We start from the raw sequence: 20,434 nt of genomic DNA, 5'->3' as shown, positions 1-20,434 counted from the left end.
AATCAAAGGATTCCAGCCACAGTGTTGCCAACAAGGACAGGATTCACAATTGATTCTTATCAGGTAAGGTACCTGTCTGTATTGATAAGCTAGGTCTGAGAAGGTCAGGAAGTCCCTGACCCTATCTGAAAGTCTCTCGGCAGGTCCAGAGAGCACTGTAGGGAGCTGTGTGGCATGTGTGGTCCCTTAATATAGTTTTCTGTTGCTGGGAGATGCAGGAGTTATGTGTTTCCAACACATCATGGCCCCCAGCACTTAATTTTTTGTTGCGTATTGCAGCCCCAATACCAACATTCCGATAGACACAGAATGCCCACACCCCCTTGGGTCAGATTTGATACCTGTAGCACATAAGACAGAAGATAAAATGTTTTTCAAATATGAGGTAAAACAGACCCTGGTCCAGCCCATGTATGTATCTACATCCTGAATCCTTAACCTGAAGCAAAACGCTGAAAACTGAGAAAGACTGAGCAATATGCTACAGCTTTGGCTATGCACAAAGTCACCTGCAAATTATGGGTCAACAACTTCATATATTAAGGTCAATCCTACTTAAAATATATCATATCCTCTCGCATCTTTTTTTTTTTTTTTTTTTTTTTGAGACTCAGTAGTTTCCCAGTGGGGACCAGAGTCGCCTGAGCCTCTCCTCGCTACTTTCATAAAATTAATGCTGTCTTCTGCAGCTTGGGACTGTGAGATATCAACCCCTTGTACTGTCTCTGAATAGCATCAATTAGCCTAGTTCAGTTTGCTTCAATTAAAAAAAAAAAAGAAAAAAGAAAAAAGCCTCCACATTTTCTACCCTTGTTCATTTGAAGATTTATATGTGTCATCTTTTGATGGTTTCTTTGGTCCATCTGTTAAAAAATAAATACAAGTGGTTTATGCTCCTGTAACATTTTTCATCCCCAAAGATACAGAAGTGCTTTATTTTTAAGTCTTTCCTACTTCTTGCACTTTTTACTTTATCATCTCACCCTGTTCACCTCACCTAGTTCACCTCCCACGCAGAATACACTTGCTCCCAATTGGGGTTTGTATTTCTGTCTGGTCTAGTTTCAAAAATGTCCATCTGCAGTAATTTCTCCTAAGACATTGCTTCATTGTCTGTTCACTGCAAGCAGTAAAACCTTGATAACTCATTCTGTCAAAGTGTTGCTCTTAATACTCAACTCTTTCAAATATAATCCTGCTACTTTTAATTACATACTTGAGGTTAAATCTTAACTTTTTTCTTCATTGGCATGCACCCTATGTAATTTTTGCAGTTACCTTTCTCAGTAGTCCTTTCTGTATTTTTCTACTGGATTACAAAGACTTAAACTGTAGGTGTTTGAAATTTTGTTTTAATATAATATGAAATCCATAAGGTCTTACACTTTTCTCCTAAATCTTACCCCCTGCATCATTTTACAAGCAAAACACACAAGTTTTATTATATAAATTACCAAATAAAACAGTCAATGAATTCTGTTCCTGTCTTAGGTAAGAAGGTCTCCAGGCACAAGATCATGCATCATGAGCAATTGCTCAAAAGCTATGTAATGGAGAAAAGTTACATCAGTTTTCGTAAATTAAACTGGGGGGTTTAATTTCTGTTGCTGTTAAACTACAAATTTAAATGTGCTTTTCTGTACAACAGAGAGCATTTCCTACAGGAAAAGAGGCTGGTCTTGAAGGTGAATCTCCTGCCAGGATCTCAGGCAGTATCAGTTCTGCTCCTGGCTGCATCGAAGGGTCTGGACAGGGTTATGAGAACAAGGCTTATTCTGACTAAAGATACAGAATGAAATTAAAACCAGCAACTTAGGCCAGGAAAGTTGTCTGAATTAATTTCTTTCCTGTAAAAGAATTAACATCATTATTTTCTAGTCTGCAACTGAATATTACTGTGGCCAAGGGATGGCAAGATAACTTTTATTCAGCTACTAAGGCAGCACTGCACCTTTGACTAACAGTACTTTTCAGATTTTCAAACTACCTGAAGACTTACTGCTCTCAACTGTGCATCTACATTTCCCCCAGGAAGAACATATCCCACACAGCAGAAGAATTAGTAGTCTATTACTTCTGCTTCTCACCTGCCTTAGTTTGTAGCCAAGCAGCCTGTGGTAAAATCTGTTGATGGTGGCTGTGTGCCAACATTAGGCTCTGAATGACCATAGGTCACACACTGTCCATCCTGTGCTGTGGGTATCACAGCCTCGTGCAGAACAGGCAATAGAAAACTGAATAGGGGTGGTGATCTTCTCAGCCAGCAGCACTCTGTCACAGGGACCTTAGATGAGCTGCTTCATTTCTGTTTTAGGCATACTAACACAACGCAGACCTTCCGAATTAAAATGATGTAGATTTTGCAGCATCAGTAATACCTCCTGCTGAAATTTCCATTTGTAGCACTGTAATTCTGGAATTCTAAAACACTGTCACAATTATAAGAATAATTTTGTGAGTGGGGCTCAGGAAATCCATCCGTCAATAACTTTCCATAGACCCTACGAACAATTTCAGTCAAGAGTGACTTATGCCCTATGATAACAAATATCTGGGGAAAACATAAACACAGTGGACAACTACAGAATAAATAATTACAACGAAAGCTATTATTTGTTTCAGAAACAATAAAGTCTTTGGGTGTACAGCTCTGAGATTGTAAACTAGAAACAACTATGCTTCAGGGATATGGTATAACTGCTTTAGGAGAAAACATGCTTTTAAGACAAAAGCTATCAAGGAGAGACAACTTCCTGTATCCTTTACAGAAAAGAAAAGAATCCTTGATGTGATTTACAAGCTTAGCAGATATATATAGCCTACGTGAGGAACAACTCATCTTTTGAATAACACCTGAAAAGGCAAAGCATCTGGGCTGGGGGCAAGCCTCACATCAATGTAAAAAATCTAAAAAACTCTGCAGAACCCATGTATGGATTCTGTCCAGCTGCACACAATTCCAGAACACCGGCTTGCTGCTAATGCAGATGAAGTCTGAAAGAATGGAAGCAGCTGCTCCAGAATTCATTCTTCACTGCAAAACATGCAGCCCTCTATTTTCCCATCTCCCATTTGCTACTGAAGGTAAAGGTGGAGAGTCTGAAGGATCTGAGAAGGAATCTTTTTCTATCACTGCTTTGCAACTGATAACCTATTGTGTACATTTTAAACATTTAAATCAAAGGAAATTAGGGAAATTTTTCCTTAACTTTAAAAATTAAATAAAGTTTATTTCCTCTTTCTTTGTGGACAAGGTTGGTACATTGCAGGTGACCAAATGTACTAGCATGGGACTGGTTTCTATAAAAGCTTTGAATTCTCCCAAAAGATAAGACTGGTAATCCTCACTCTTTCTCAAAATACCTCAACTCAACATCCTGACATAGGTTTCTAAAACATAGATAGGCACCTCAGTGTGACTTTGAGATATACAGGGTTGCCCATGTGCATCAATGGGTACTGTTGAATTTCTTCTTTGAAAATTGGACCTAATCCAACATGGACTGACAAGGCTGTCTGGGTGTACAACTCCCAAAATACAAAAGAGAACTTGGTATTCAAAAATCATGGGCTATTTTTGAAAATTTGAGCCTTTTAGATATACCCATCTGTCTACAGAGAGACATGATGGTGAAATGTGCACAATTCATTTTTTAGGAGGTTTGTGACAAAAGCTGTAGTGTGTAGAGTAAAAATAAACTTGAATTTCAATTCTCCTTTCTCGATATTACTATGGAGACACCGGGCTGGAGGTTAAAATTCCAATCCTTGCAATACTGTTGTTCAAGCTGCAGTGTTTTATTCTTGACAAATTCTTAGTTATTTATGGCATTTTTATGACATTGAAGAGGTTAACTGTACCTTCTTCTGGGAAATGCTTAACTTTTCCTTAAGAAACTAATTCAGAATGCAATTACAGTTTAAAATGATTCAATTTCAGCATTGTCTTCACTTTAAACACAAGGTTTTATCATATCTAAATGTTGATTTTACTTACTTTTTGAGCCAGATAGCTTTCTATGTCAGAACTACTAGAATAGAATATGCCTAACACCATTTTCATTGGTCTGAATTTAATAATCAAGACCTCTAGCATGCAAGAGATTATCAATTGATATCAGCATAGCAATTCCAACAATACAGCTTCTTCCTGCCGCAGACATAAAAGCACAGCCAAATGTAAGAGGTATTTGATATCCTCCTGCCAAAATTTATGCTTCAACAAAAACTTCTTGGCAGTCATCATGCAGGTTAAAACCTCCCTTGACTCCTTTACCTTGTATTGTTTTGAAGTCTTTGTCCAAGACTTATCTTAAGTGATCTTTGGATAGAGCAAAGACTCTAATCCATTATCAGAGAAGTTCTAACCTGATTTTCTGAGGAAATGAAGCTTCTACAGTATCTTGCCCATTCCTCCCATTAATAACTTTCAAGCTTTTCCAAACCAGTCTGATTTGACAGAAGAAATATCAAACACAATTGTATTTCGGTACATTTCTTGAAAACCAGAAATTAGGTAGAGGGATAACTGATTTGATTATCCACTAAAATTGCAGCAGCTAGATTTCAGTTATCATGCTTTCTACCTGCTCTAGGTTTATTTAGCCACCTGCCTTGTGCTACATGGGTAATGTGCAGCTTTCAGTCTCACCATACTGGATGATAAGTAGTGAAGGTGTAGGAAGAAGACTAGGCATTGCTCAGAACTAAACTAGGATCTGAGGGCATATAGAGCACATACTTGCAGGAAACAAGGCTTTGCTAGCTCCTCTACACATGGGAAAACCTTTCCATGCTAAGGATGGGAAGTTCACAAGGAATTCAAAATGGCAGGAAATCAAGGAGTTCCAACATCCAATTGCAGACAGATGTAATTGTTTGGGAACAAGGATATTATATATGCCTGTATTAGGCACATGCTTTCAGGAACTAGGACCTTCGAAGACCAGTAAAGAACATTTGCTTAGCAGAAGCTTTATGCTGTCTCAAAATCAGGATGAAATTGCCAATTCTTCAGCAGCTATAAATCTACTTTCTGCTTGATGAAAATCAGGCTCAGTCTGTTTTAAGTTGCACATAAGTATGAGTTGAATGCAAATGCAAATATATCTAAACTCTAAAACTGAATCTAGTCAGACAGACTCTGTAAGAAAATTGGGAGAGAGAATTGATTCTTAAAACTGCTTGCTTTGAGGCTACCCCTTGTTCAGCTCCTTTGAAGTGAAGCTCTGCTCTGAACTTTCTACATGGATTGTTTGAAATCCCAGGTCAACCTCTCCCAGACAAACCTGCCCATTTGTTATCAGCAGGAAATTCACTGTCCTTTATACAGACAATCATAACGTAGAGTGTATTACAACTGTGACATCATATCCATAAGTAATGGTGATAGTAAAAATATTGTGAAAACACTGACGCGTGTTCTGAATTTAGAATAAAGCCTTTGTCCAGAACAACCAAGACTGATCAGTCATACAAGGAATTAGATTATACCTTAGATGTACAAATCCCCAAAAAGTCAAAGATGCAAGCTGGTCTTCAGTATCACAAAGGTGTGGTCAGCATACTTAGGCTGCAGCAGAAATAGCACCGAGTAGCAAAAAGGAATGTAAAGATCACAACGGTTTGCAAAGTTGTTACTTACTGTGCAGAAGCTAAAAAGAAATTTGCATATGTAAATGCAAGATAGGTGCTGTGATACCTTTATGGATCTGACCCAGGGTACTTCATACTGTCAAGATTTTTAATGAGGACTATGGGTTGGGTCAAAGCCAGAATTTTCTTAGTGACAGGTCACAAAATAAGAAAACAAATTTCCAGTTTTCAATATTCCAGCATATACAGGAGTAATTCTTCTCCCCAATAGAGGTTAAGCACTGAAACAAATGCTTACAGGGTCTGTGGGGTCTCCAACAGTGTAGAGTCGGAAAATTGCAAAACTCAGCTGGAGAATATCCCTTACCAGCCTTTAAAGCTATCTTTTATCTGAGCAGGGTGCTGGACTTGATGGCCTCCAGACGTCCTTTCCACACATACTATTCTATGATACTAAGACATAGACAGTTATATTTGCCTATGCAGGAGATAGAGGCAGCAAGGTTTATAAACCTGAGCCTAGTGCAAATTATGAGGTAGGTTATAAATTTGGGTTAATAGATTTGCACACACAAAAAGAACAGAACCTGCTTTCATGAGATTAAAGAATGCACACTCTAAGAAGACGAGGACATGTCACTCAGGAATGAAAACCTTCTAAACTACACGGAATGGAACAGAACTGAGATTATAGGAAATGAGTTGACAAAAATTTAAGGGCAGGAATAATACTAAATGTCTGTATTTTTTATAAATGTGTGAGCAGTTCTAGAACATTCTGTGTGCCAGTGCATGGAATTAAAATGCTCTTCATCCAATCTGCTCTCATGACTGCTTAGTGCATGGTGCCATTGGGAAAAAAAATAGCGACAAGTTACAGATGTTGGCGTTTAATTGAACTTGTGTTACTTTTCATAAAGATGGAGATTTTGCAATGCAAGTAGAGTAGAATGTCCCATGCAGGGCATGAAAAGTCCTAGTTCAGCACAGAACAAAAGGAAAATACGAGAGAAATGTATTAGTATTAACTGAAATTTATTCTTTGTGAAGCACCTTATGGAAGGATAGCACAGCATTAAAGTGCTGAGAGTTACCTTTCTTTAGGAGAAGGTTGCATTTTGATTATCTTTGGCAGTTGATAGATCTAATGTCTATTATCATCTTAGATTTAAGATCACAGCAACACTTCCTTGGTTTGCAACATCCCTGATACAAGGAACAGCTGGAGAAATGCCTTGTGTTTTCACCTGTACTCTGTGGTGTTGAGCAGATGGTCTGTCAGTAGACTCTGTTGCCCATCTGTTTGTTTGGAGCCCCTTGAGCCTCATTAGGAGTGAGGTAAGCTGCACAGTGAGGAGGTTCTCAAGCACTGGCTGAAGTCTCAAACCCACTTCTATCACAGCCAGGGTTTCACAGCTTCAGCTCAGTGAGGGATCGTGTTTTAGAAGCGTTGTCCTCTGGTGGATAATACCAAAAGTGAACTACACTTGGCAGATGGCTAAATTCATTCTTCTTTTCATAGGGTAGAGACTAATCTAACTGCTATCAATAATCTGGAAACGGATCTTCATGTATAACCATGCTGTTCCCTCCACATACGCAGCATATGGATTTGTTGTAGTTTAATGGTCTCTGCCACATAAGTTAAGAATCTGAAATCTGAAGAATTAAATAAAGAACTTTAGATAAATAAAAAAATCTGTGATGATCTGTGACTAGTTGTCCTGTGGTTTTCTTTCTATGTTTCACCATAATCAGGAGGTGGATATAATCAAGCATACCAGTTATTTTCACACAAGATTGATACCCATAAGTAAATCTGGCAGGCTGAGAAATACAGGCTAGGCCAACAGGGCTAGGTGTTTCTGAGAGACATTCCAGACTTCTCAGCTTTTTCCTGACTCAGTACCATATATCAGGACTACTATTAAAAGCATTCTTTCTAACAGAGCTCTTCTGAATATAGTGCCTTGCTAAGATGTATGAGCTTTTTTGCTGGTTTATGCTACAGCAGCCTTCCTCCTCATTTCCAGAATCCAGTCTGAAAAGTTGACTCTGGTGTATAGACCACAGAGCAGCACATCAGCAGCTTCACAAAGCCAGTGTCTCTTGCAGGTTGGAACTTCTGGACTTACACAGATTTACAGCTATGTCTGACACGGTAACACTGCAAGTCCCTGCTTTCTGCTGGAGCACCCTGACCCTTTTCAAGGATTCATGAAAGGCAAATAAAACCAAAAGATGAAAAAAAAAATCCTTCCTACCTTCCTGTCATTTTAAGCCTCTCCTTTTCTGACTAAAGATGAGAATTTAATGTAATTTAATTTCATTCTTTATTGATTTGGTAGAAGCTGACTTGGTAGTGAAAAACAGGAAGATGCCTTAATGCGTGGTCCCCAGCCTATCAATGTTGACTGTGTGAAATTCTGGTATCATCATGGTAATTTAAAATTTAGAACTGAGGTCAAATGTGAGAGTTAAGATTGGTATTGGCAACCATATGCTACATAATTGGTATCACTTCTATTAAAATTTGAAGTGCATCTAATACCTAAAACAGCCAATAAAGGCCAGGGAGCACTTAAATTGACTGATCACCATGGAATACTTTTCTTCTTCCACCCAATTATCCAGAAAAAAACAAGCAGTAGGTATAAACTATGTTGTATGTTCTCCTGCAACAGATTTTCCTTCTGAGATGTCTGGGTTTTGGGAGTTTTGACAGATCTCTTGCCTTTAAAGTGCTACATCCAAAACTCTCCAGAACAAAAGAAATCAAGATGCACAGATATAAGAAGGGGAAAGAACCTGTTGTTCTGACAGAACTATTAGAGGCTTAGTTTTTGTGGTTGTTCAGAGGGAAGGTTTGAGGTATGACTACTGTCTGTCTATTGTTGAAACTGGAAAGAGGAAAAGCTGATAACAGAATTTTCCATTTGAATTAGGCTACAGCCTCTGGGAAATAAAGAGCTTTTCTAAGTTTAATGTCATTTTATTTCTGATTTGCCTTTCAGGGAGTTACACAAGGGAAAGAAATATCTCTGCATTAATAAAATGCATCAGGTCTTCCAGATGATTTTAAAACATCGGTCCCAAACTGAAAGAATCTAAAAATAAACCATATCAATTTCATTCCTGGGCATTCATTGCAGAGTCACCTCTATACTTGGTAGTGATAATTGTTAATATTATATGCTTACTAATTGCACTGATACTGATATTTAATGTCCCACCTGGCCTGACAGGGCAAGCACTTCTATGCCATCAACAAGTAACACACAGCTGTGGGGTGCTATTCAGGGACTGAACTCCCCCTACCATTTCCAAGACCCATTCAGGTTGGCATGGCAGACCGAGAAGGTTGCAAAAGTGTCATATTGGTTGAACAGCACTGGTTTAAATTACTGTTGTGAAGTCTTTCCCTTCCCCTTGTATTCTGCAATACAAGTAGTCAAATTACACCAGTCTTGCCTCGTTTTTTCAGACAGGATGGAAACACACTGAGTTTTATGCGTGGCTGAGTGAAGTCTCCAAGACCTGTGAATGCAGCACCAGTTCTGGGGTGGCTGGGTACTCTGAAGGAGTAGCTGGAACAAGGCTAAGTGGTTCTTCTTGTGTGCACATGAACAAAGTTCAAGGTTGCTGGTGAGTCATGTTCCCTGCTGCTTGGGTAGACTTGGCACTATGCAATCATACAGAACGAAGAAATCATTCCATGCTGTGTTTCCCTGGGAGTAGCTCAAAGCCTATATCGTTATCTAGCAAGTCACGATTCAGCTCCTTTTCCTCCTGCAATGTGGGGCTCAGTACATAAGGAGCCAGTACTAGGGCTGCCTTTGCACAAACCTGGACTAGCTGGAAGGAGGATACAGGTTTCTCATTGCTCTGTCCTTGTCAGGTCCTTTCCTTCTGCATGCAGCAGAGAGGACTCATCAGTATTGCCTTAATACTTCTTTTCTACAGTATAACTCACAGTGTAAATGGACTTAGAGACTGCCCTTGCATTTCTCTGTGGAGTCCAACATCCAGTGTGCAAGGCTCTTACAGAAGGAGGCTCCATAATGTGTGTTGGGTCACCCAGGTAAGCTGATGTAATTCCACATGAATTCTAAATTACAGACAATTTATCATCATGGCTATGAAACCATGAATGGTGCATAAGGATCTATAGTCAGAGCACTAGGGGCCTGTTAACAGATGGTAATTAGTTCTATTTTAAGGATGGCTAGGCAAGTCAGCTCTTTTTGTGACAAGAAAAAAAATAAGGACAAGGTCATCTTCTGAGGCATGATACCCAAGCAGCTGTTTTCACTTTGTGATCAGCTGTAACCCAGGGAAGACATGCTCCTGTTATCTGGAAGCAGTACACAGAAATGTAAATGTGACTGAAGGTTTTTATTGATTTTCAAGTGAAGAGAGATATTCATGTGCCAGATTACTTTAGAACGCCTCGCATCACAAGGCACAGCTTGTTGTAGAAATAGCAACAGAAGTTATAGAAGCCAGCACTGAAAATATCAAAGTTGAATGCAAGTGAAGAGGAAGAGTTTGTTGCAGATCACTGCATAAAGAGTTATGAAGATACAAAGCCAGAGAAGTGTGAACTTTCCATTGTGATTTTCTTATTGGTTTTTACTATCATTGCTGCTGCATAAGTGCCTGCCTTGCTGAACAGGCAAGGAAATAGAAATGAATGGAAAGGAAACAAAAAGGACTGGGTACTTTCAAGCTACTTTACATCACCCTGGCAAGTGCATGAAAAGCAGTTGAGGAAAGGTCAGGGGGAGTTAGAGCCTCCATGATCAATGCTCACAGTACCTTTCCTGTAGGAAAAGTAGCTGTATCACTGACTGGCCTCTTCCCCTCCCCAGCATCATCTCGACTGACTCTCCAGTGACAAAGAACAAGAACCAGAAAGTGCTAATCAACTTTTAAACCAGTTATTTTTAGGCCTTTTCTCAGTATCAGGCAGTAAGCTGAACTTCATATGAAAAAGTAGAGCTCTGCTATTTTTAGAGGCTAATTATTAACAAAAATAACCAGAGTATTCTATCTGTACAAATTATTTTCTTAAATTAGCAGAAAATTTAATGGAAGCTCTCCTCTGCTTAGCAAATTTCTAACATGCCGATCTCTGAAAGTCACTTTGCAGCTGATATATCAGTCTTCTCTTCCCCTCTCACTGAGTTTCAGCTGTTTCACAACAGCTCTATAGGAAGTTCTTTAGGAAGACATTATATTCTGTAGGCTTTGCTGAGCCTTAGTACAGAGGAAAAATATCCAATTGACCACCTACTCCATGTCGTAGCCAAGCTTTTGATCCACACTTAGCATCATCTCAAAAGTACCTCAGATCTAGAGGAGGTCTCTGCCTAAGGAGTGTCCAGGTTTCTTACTTACCCTCTGCAGGCTAAGTGAGGACAGAAAGAAGAACAAGACTGAGAAATGGCAGTTCCTGAGCTGAAGTGCCAAAGAAAATCAGCACAGTGACTTACAGTTCAGTGCTGCTTCAGAACTACCAGCAAACAGGCACCAACACTGAATAGAAGTCCCACGTTTGGCACTTTCATTTGTCAATCGGCAAAAACCCAACATTCCCCTGCACAGAGCAATGACACCCTGCCACTTCCTTTGGAGCTGGAGCTCACTGGATATATGTTATAATATGTTATAGCACAGACTTTCTCTTCATCACCTGGCAGATTTTTTGCCCTCTGTGTTGGTGTTAAGTCCATCTCACTGTGTGACCTTGAAGGAATCAGCCATTTCTTAGTGTGGATTATCAGAATTTTGCATCCTTTTGTGACAGGTGAAACCCCTAGAGGTGGAATGTGACTCTGAATCAACACTTATGATGGAAGATGGCTCACTGAAGATGGGCAAGGATGAAGTGCCTGTGAAACTCAGCACATAATGCAGCTGATCACAGCTGTTGCAAAGAAGCTGATTTTGAGTGAATCAGCTGGTAGTTTAAATGTTTCTCCCTGAGTTCATTGAAAGAACAGGAACATCTCCCTGAGTCAGCCAGACTTGCATGGGGGACTGAGATTACGTGAACCGACAGAAAGCGTAAAAGTTGAAAAACTAACAGAATAATTTCAGTGAGAGCAGTGGGGTTGAGCTGCCTTCAACTCACATTATTATCCTGCCCAACAACTGGGGACACCCAGTGTTATGACTGTGAACATATTACAAACACACATTTGTATTATGATCTAACTGCAATTGCAGTTCTTATATTTTTCTAAGTTAAACTTTTGTTTATGTTCTATTTTCAGTGTATTTTGTATCCCTCAGCTAAATCAGAAATCCCATCTAATGTCAACTGTCTTCAAAAGACACATTAATAAGACATTTAACGTTACATCTTCCATGCAGGAATTTCTAGAAGAAACTGATCAAAAGCATACTGAACTCTGATGCCTGTTGGCAATTACTATTTTCGTTTATAGTCATTAGAACACAACTCCTGTGATGACATTCAAAGCTTTATCTTTTTTTTATCAGATGTGAAGGGTCCAACTGTAGTTAAATCACTGGGGAGAAAACTGGCAGAAAGCCATTTTAGCTTGCGCTCAGGATCCCCACCTGCTAAAACTAAGTCAGTAGCTTTTCTGGCCTCACAAACATGGTTAAGTCTATGGAAGGAGGAAAATTCTGACTCTGTTCTCTCTCAGGTACCTGAAGTTCAGGAAGACACTTCCCCGCGAAATTTACAATGAAGAGTGCATCTTCTCCCTCCAGGAGTGAGACTGTATGAATTTTATACTGACTGGTTTCAGGTTAGTTAAAATATTACAAACAACCTACCCTGAGCCACCGCCATTGCTATTCACCAAGAGGCTGTCTCCATCCTGGCTTTTGCCGCTGTAATTTGCCTTCCCTTTCTTGTTGCTGCCATTTTCATAAAGGATTGGCAGCACTTCCCCTTTGTGTCTCAGCACTTCTCTTGATGCTGATTCATAAGGCAGCATATGTTATTTTGAGATGAGAGTGGGTACGCGCTTGGCTAAGACAGCATGGAAATCCCTGCCCGACTTACGGACACAAAGCACAATGCTTTGTCCACAAAACACAACCTGTGACTGTCCTGACAGCTGTCAGTGCCTCTTTTGCAACAAGCAAATGCTGCTTGCACTGCACGGTGTCAGCTGGAGCTGAATCCTTCCTGCACGTCTCAGGCATGCAAGGACAGTCTGCACCCTGCTCCCCCATTTCTGTAGTGGCCACATGCCCTTTTGTGCTTTTCTCTTGACATCCTTCCTGGGTTCTGATTGTTTCTTGTTGTGTGAAAAGATCTGGCTCTGCCAAGAGCATCCACAGGAGCAGCTGGGTAGCAAGACGTCCTTGTCATGCATGAGTGGTTCATCCTTCCCTTTACTTAGGCAGTAATAGAGAAGCAATACAGATGATTGGTGTAGAATCACTACAGACTGAAGAAGTGGCTCCACTTTGGAAAGCTGTAGAGCAAAAAGGAAATTACTAGCGACAACAAGAGCAGAAAATGTAACTGACAGTAGAAAGATCTCTATAACTGGGCTTCTGTTCAAATTAGTCTTACACTGATGCTGTGTAAATAGGTTAATCAGTGTGAAGACTGATGTTTTCTGATCAAAGTGCTTCTGAGCTGTGAATTTCACTGATTCATGCTACTTTTCTTAACCTGAAAAGCTCAGAGAGTGAATCTCAGCCTTAGAAATGTTTTTACTATTCACAGTTGTGAAGAAACCTTGAAAAGACTGAGTAAAAGTTTCTGGGTACAGAAAGGCCTATAAAAGTAACGCATTGACGCAGATTCAGTGTCTTTTTTTAGCCAGTCTTACCACCTTTCCATATAAAAGGTTGGCATTATTGTTCTTTAGCCACAGTATGGGCACAGCATGATGTACAGCAATGCAAAATTCTTTGTTGCACCAACCCTATCCGTGTTCCGATGGCAGAACAGACCTCCAGTTTTTCTTGCCTTCTGATGTGCTGTTGTACTGCCCTAAAAACCCCTAAAATTAAAAAAAAAAAAAAAAAAAAAGGCAAAAAAAAGAAGCTGTGAATTTCTTAAGATAACTTGGAGTTAAAGAGTAAGACTGAATGTTTCACTTGCTGGCTATTTGAACATTAACATGATCTCAGAAACTGGAAGAAAAAGAACAGAGCAATAACAGAAGTAAAAATAGTGTTTCAATTCAAGGTGATTCATGGTTTTATTGACATGGAGTGCCTTTTTTTTTTTTTTCTTTTTAGAACATATCAAGCTTCATGGGAGCCTGTTTCTTTAAATATTTCTTCTGTTCGTGGAATGACTGGCAGCTGAGTGGGACAGAGGAAGAGAAGAAGCATCAGCTCTCACAAGAAGCATCAGCTCTCACTTCTGAACTGGCTGCACATTCAGAATTAATGGGGAGGGAGGGCTTTCTGACAAGGAGAAGATTTTGAAAATGTGAAAAACGCAGACAAAAAATAGGATTTTTCATAGACATATAAATCAGGGGAGTATGCCCTAAGTACTGTCATACAAATCAAAAGCCACTGTGTTTGGTCTGTTAATATAACTGAAGTTTGGCCACCAAACCACCCTAGGCTCTGTCTAGGATCAATAGAAAGAAAAAGGTTTCTTTAAAGTATGGTTTATGAATGGCAGAGCTGCCATTCAGAGGGGTTTGTCTCTGCTGCTTAGACAGGACAAGCAGGCCAGCAGCTCAGATACCTTATTAAAGCATTTGAATTTACGTGAGCAGATTCCAGATCCTAGTTGATCCATTCAAAGTAACATAATAACAGCAGGAAATAATAAAGATTTGTTGATTCAATGATGGAGAATATTAGGACTCTATCCAATGAGTTGTGTGTATTTCTTAAAATACCATGGAAAACAAATTACTGTCATCAAAAAGATCCCCCAAAAAAGGGCTTGTAAAAATGTTTGGGATAGTTTTTTGTTTTGGTTTGGGGTTTTTTGTTTTTGTGGTTTTTTGTTTTGAGCCACTGAATCCCTGGAGTTAAAATCATCCAGCACCACATAAAAAAAAAGTGCTTATTTTTCTCCATTTACTGACAACACAGTAATTTTCTGCAGAACTCTGAAGCGTGTTGCGAGTCAGAGGAATGCAATGTTCTGCCACCAGCAGCAAGACACCCAAACTGTATCCCTCAAACAATAATGTTTCTTTTGAAGACCATAGTGTGGAGAAAGATCTAAATGGTTAAAAGATGAAGGAAGAACAATGGAAACTGACAACAGCATCTCCCCTAACTCCTTAAGAAATCCCAAATAAATAATACTATCTTTATTTAACCTAGGATTTCTCACTAAAACCAGATGATTAAGAAGGATTTTGATTTTAAATTGATGCCAGAGACAGCAAAGTCATATCCAGCAGTCAAAAAACTAATGCAAAGTAAAAAAAGCTAAATATAGAATCGTTGCCTAGAACATTACGTTAATTGACTTGACTTCCTTTGTTCTGTACAGTCTGTACAATCCAGTGACTTTAATAAATCATTGGTCCTTTTCCATTTTATTGAGACCTCAGTTCATGAGGGGTAAAAAACACCATAGTGAATAGAAATGTGAACATACTCAGCACTTCACAGGATTGAATATTTCACAAAAAACAGAGACTGTGTTCCTTTGTTATAGATTCATAAATTTACCAGATTTTAAAATATCAGCAAAGGAAAGAAGACAACTGTGATGTGTGAAATAGCCATATAAAACACTTAGATTTCCAATTTTATTTATATGTTGTGTTTGATTTCACAGAATCTCAGAACAGTTGAGGTTGGAAGGGACCTCTGGAGGTCATCTGGTCCAACCCCTACGTTCAAGCAGTGCCACCTCAGGCCAGTTGCATACGTGTGTCCAGATGGCTTTTGATTATCTCCATGGAGAGAGACTCCACAATCACCTGGGCAATCTGTGCCAGTGCTCAGTCATCCTTGCAGTAAAACAGTATTTCCTGGCTTTCAGATGGAACCTCCTGCATTTCAGTTTGTGCCCAATGCCTCTGATCCTGTCATGGGGCACCACTGAACTGAGCCTGGGTCCATTGGAGAATCACAGGATGGCTTGGGTTACAAGGACCTTAAATCATCTTGTCCAGCCCACTCTGCCATGGGCAGCAACACCTTCCACTACACCAGGTTGCTCAAAGTCCCATCCATGCACGTGCATAATCACCAGCACACTTCAAGCTGGAATAGCCAATGACTTGGGAGGCCTGGGGTCCAGGTAGGGCTGCCTGGGCAGAGGGTCTGTGCTGCTACACACGGGGGGACTTGAGAATGTGAAGCACATCAGGGACAAGTGTGCGAATGCTGCATATTTGCAACAAGCACCAAACTGGACCAGCTGGCAAGTGGGGGACCTGTGGCAAGTGGGGCAGGCAAGGGAACCCAGGATCCAGGTGAGGACCTCTATGAGCTATGAGATGTGTAGGTGTTACGGAACTTAAGAAAACAAGACCAATTATATTTAATTGCTCAATCAAAGGTGTGAATGCTTGGATGTGATCTGAACTGAAACCGACAAATATTTTAAAATGCTCCCTTTCTGCACTGAGAGCTTGTATTCCTAACAGCTCACCAAGCTAGTTGAATTTAAACTTACTTCAGCTTGGCTGGTGCTATATCTAAAATATGAGGTTGGTTTTGAAATCGAAATGGAAGAATGCATCTTCCTGTGATTCTCCACAACTAAACTGAATTTTTTTACAACACCCATACAGAGGAACACAGTCAATACAAAGGATGTAAAGAAATACAAAGCTAGGACTTTTCTATGAAACTGCCATTTTAAACAGAGAGTTTCTCTATCAACACATAAATGTATATGTATACATACATATACACACAAACACTTGATGTGGTGTAAGACTTTAACCAGGATTTTATCATTTTACAGTGTGTGAGCCCACATGGGCATAGCTGTGTCTTCTCTGACACAGTTTTAGTAAGACTAACATGGGTGCACAAAGAAATGAACAAAGAAATGAACAATATCCAGTTGGAATTTTATGTAAATATAAAACACTGCATGTATATGTATGCACACACATACCTGGTAAAGAATTTTGTAAGCAAGCATATTACAAATGATTACAATATCAAGGCAGTTATTGAATTATTAAATAGCATAGTCCTGCTCAGAATTAGGGTTGCGTATCACATCTGCATTTTAGATCTAAGATGGGGAGTAGAGTAACTTTCTTGATCTGGAATAGTGTCAAAGAAGAAACTGTTGCATGACTGAATATCTTACAGTAATTCATTAATTATCAGACTCTGGAACTGCACTGGGTATCAATGTTTTTTTTAATGGCGGTGGTATTTTATAACCATGTTGAAGCAGCTAATTAAATTTAGATCTGAAGTTTCAAACACCCATATAAGGGACAGCTTCTCATAAGTCTTCCTCCTGGTTTCATCTGGGACAGAGTTCATTTTCTTAGTAGCTGGCACAGCGCTGTGTTTTGGATTTAGTATGAGAACAGTGTTGTTGACACACTGATGTTTTGGTTGTTGCTGAGCAGTGCTTGCTCTAAGCCAAGGACTTTTCAGTGTCTCGTGCTCTGTCAGTGAGCAGGTGCACAAGAAGCTGGGAGGAAACATGGCTGGGACAGCTGACCCCAGCTGGCTGAAGGGATATTTCACTGAACATCATGCTCAGTGTATATACTGGGGTGAGATGGCTGGGAGCTGCTGACTGCTGCTCAGGGATGGGCTGGGCATCAGTCCACGGTGAGAAACTATATTGTGCATCACTTTTTTGTCTCTCCCTCTCCATTTTATTAAAATTATTATTATTACTAGTAGTAGTAGTAGTAGTAGTATTAATAGCACTGTTGTTATGATTGTATTCTACATTCTTTCAATTATTAAACTCTTCTTAGCTCATGAGTTTTACTTTTTCTCCTGATTCTTCTCCCCATCTCCCTGGGGAAGAAAGGGAGCGAAGGAGCAGCTGAGTGGTACTCACTCGCCAACTGGGGTTAAACCATGACAGGCTGCTTAGTAATGCACAAAGAAATACTAATCTTTCTGCAGGCTACAAAGGCAATCATGTGTGTTTCTAAGACTAGTCCCCATTTATAGCAAGGACAACACGTATGTTCTTAACCACCCTAATTTAAATTTAGCCTAATGAACTACACTTGCTCACATTTGACCATTAAATGTTATTTGGTGTTAGTTTACCTAGTGTGAGAAATTTCATTGGAAAAGACTGAGATTAACAACCTGTCAGTTCCAGGCTTGGTAATATATTCTTTCCCAGGAAGGCTGTGGATGGCACAATTGACTTCAATGTGTTTTCAGCAGTCATTTAAGAAAATGTATGTGCATCTAACATTCAGAACACAGGTAATATCTCTAGGTTCAGCAGAATTACTCTTGCTTCATATTATACAAGGTAGGTGACGAGTGTTTTTAAATACCCTGCTGGTATGGACATGATTCTACAAGAAATAATCATGCTGAGTGCTACTGACACACATGAGCACACCAGTGTGTTCAGCATTTCTTGCATTATTAATCAAACATTTACTGGAATGTTCAAAGATCTTCAGTGATTTATGCTAACTACAGTGGGTTCTGAACCACACCTGTTAAAAAGGTATCTCCATAGTGTATTTCAAAAGCAGAAATTGATAGTCGTGCTGATCTTTTAAACACAGTTAAGAAAGGGATACGAAAAGTATGCTCCTAACATTTTTATACTATCACGAAACAGAATGAAAACTCTATTCTTGAGAAAAACCACCGGTGATTCATCATTTTAAATACAATTTTATATATAGATGTGAGCTGGTTTGGAATCTATAGAAATCAAAAATAATTCTGCTGAAACTGATGGATTTACATGAGGGTAAACCCTTCTTGAGCTCAGAATGCTTTTGTCTTCTAGTAGGCATGGTTAGAATACTCAGTTTTACCAGGTGGAGATAGGTCTTGCAAGCATAAATGCTTTTTCCTTCCCTTTTACAAAGCAACAAAGACATAATTTATGAGCACTAAGGAGCATTATTGGTTGAGAAAGGAACAGACCTAAAAAGATAGGAAGATGGCACAGATTTTTTTCTACAATAAAATAGTGGTATTGAGGCTATGAGAATAGTTCCACATTTTCATGAAAATCTCACAGTAATAAGGTGCAAGCACCTTCTTTACTTAAAAATCCTTATCTACCTTTGCCTCCCATTATCTGATTAAAAAAATTCTCTTAGAAAAGCAGGACAGAAATTGAATGTCAAATACGGAGAAAACAAATATAAACCCATTGCCCTAGTTTTACGTGTTTTAGGCTAACCTTCATTAAACAGTATACACACTGTCACGGTGCTGGGATTATTATTCATTAAAGTATGTTTGAAAAATCTAAGAAGTGTGAGATGGAGTTTGGCACTGGAGGCTTGAATTAATCTCTTGGTACTGAAAAAGAAATTCAGATAGGTAGCAGGACACATGCTTTGAACAGCCTTGGAAATTGCAATCAGCTTTCAGATTTAATAGAATATAAGATTCAGCAATTTAGATATTAATAGAAGGGCAATGTAGTTGAAACAGCAAGCTAGGAAAATGATCTTCTCAGTAATATGTCAAGTTCAGTGATGACAGTGTGCTTGTGAGGTGAGATGAGGTGAGCTGGAGCTGAGCTGCTGCACAGAATCCTGACATGGAGACGAGTGAGGACTATCGGACGTTGTCCTGGTTCTTCTCATTGGAGTGGAGATTGGGGAGGGTTTGAGGTGTGTGTGCAAAGGTATAAGAGTTGGTGAAAAGTTTCCACTGTCAGAGTCTCTCTCACTGCATTGTAAATCCCTTATTTGTGAGATTAACAATTGACTAACCATTTGTGAGACAATGCTGATAAAGGCAAATTTTAATGGAGAATTCCAAGGAAGCTTTAAAATACATACCTCAATAACTAATTAAAAAGAGTCTTGTTTTTTCCTTTGTTATGTTCTTTCTTTGTTCATGAGTGGTGGGGGTGAATCACAGGCCTAGAACTACATACTGTCTCTTCTCATTTCATAACTGACTAATCTGTCAAAAAGCAGTGAATGCTGGGCTTATTCTCTTTGACAGAGAAATTGAGATTTGCATTAGACCTTGCCAGCTGTTGCAAACGCCCCTATTACTTCCTTATTGACAGGCTGTAAAAGGGTAAATTGATTCACTTCTCTAAAGGCCTCCTGCTACCTCTGCCTACAGCTCCTTGATTCCTGACATTTGTTAAAACTGACAATGGAACAATGATCTTCAAGTACATAGGCACCAAAAGGGAGGCTAAGGAAAATGGGGGCCTGTGGCTAAATGGAGCAGGGGCCCTGGTGACAGTGGATGTGGAAAAGGCCAAGGTACTCAGTGCTTTCTTCACCTTGGCCTTTACTGATAAGAACAGTCTTCAAGGAGTCACAGAATGATTCTGTGACTTTCTGATAAGGAGTTTAAGCAAGTATTTCTACTCTTCCTGTGTTTCTCTGTATTTTGACTGCATTCCCCATCTCTTCCCTCCCTCCCTCCCTTCCCCTCCTTCTCCTTTCTCCCTCCCTTCTTTGCTTCCCTTTTCACCCTCCCTTCTTTCTTCCCTCCCTGTCCACCTGCCCACCCACTTTCCTGACTGCCTTTTGTCCCTCTTGCCTTTTCTTTTCCAACTCGACAAAATAATTGCGTTATATAGTTTGACCTCTAGTAAATTTGCAAACCATTCTGTTACATGGCTAAATATAGTCCTATATAAATATAATATTTTCCAGAACAGGGCTTTTACGTGAGGGTAACTTTACATTTGTCACTTCTAATCCAAAGAATCTAAGAGATCAGCAAACTTACACAGCCAAAAAGG

The 20,434-nt window shown here is 39.5% G+C and overlaps 1 protein-coding gene across 3 annotated transcripts in view; it reads right to left on the bottom strand.

The window, feature by feature from the left end:
* Window positions 1-20,434, bottom strand: part of PRMT8 (protein arginine methyltransferase 8) — a 58,593-nt gene that overhangs the window by 27,205 nt on the left and 10,954 nt on the right. The window lies entirely within an intron of this gene.

The sequence above is a fragment of the Corvus hawaiiensis genome, chromosome 2 (genome assembly GCF_020740725.1).
Source record: "Corvus hawaiiensis isolate bCorHaw1 chromosome 2, bCorHaw1.pri.cur, whole genome shotgun sequence".
NCBI lineage: Eukaryota > Metazoa > Chordata > Aves > Passeriformes > Corvidae > Corvus > Corvus hawaiiensis.
The sequence above is the reverse complement of the archived record's forward strand: the minus strand, read 5'-3'. Positions and strand labels throughout refer to the sequence as shown.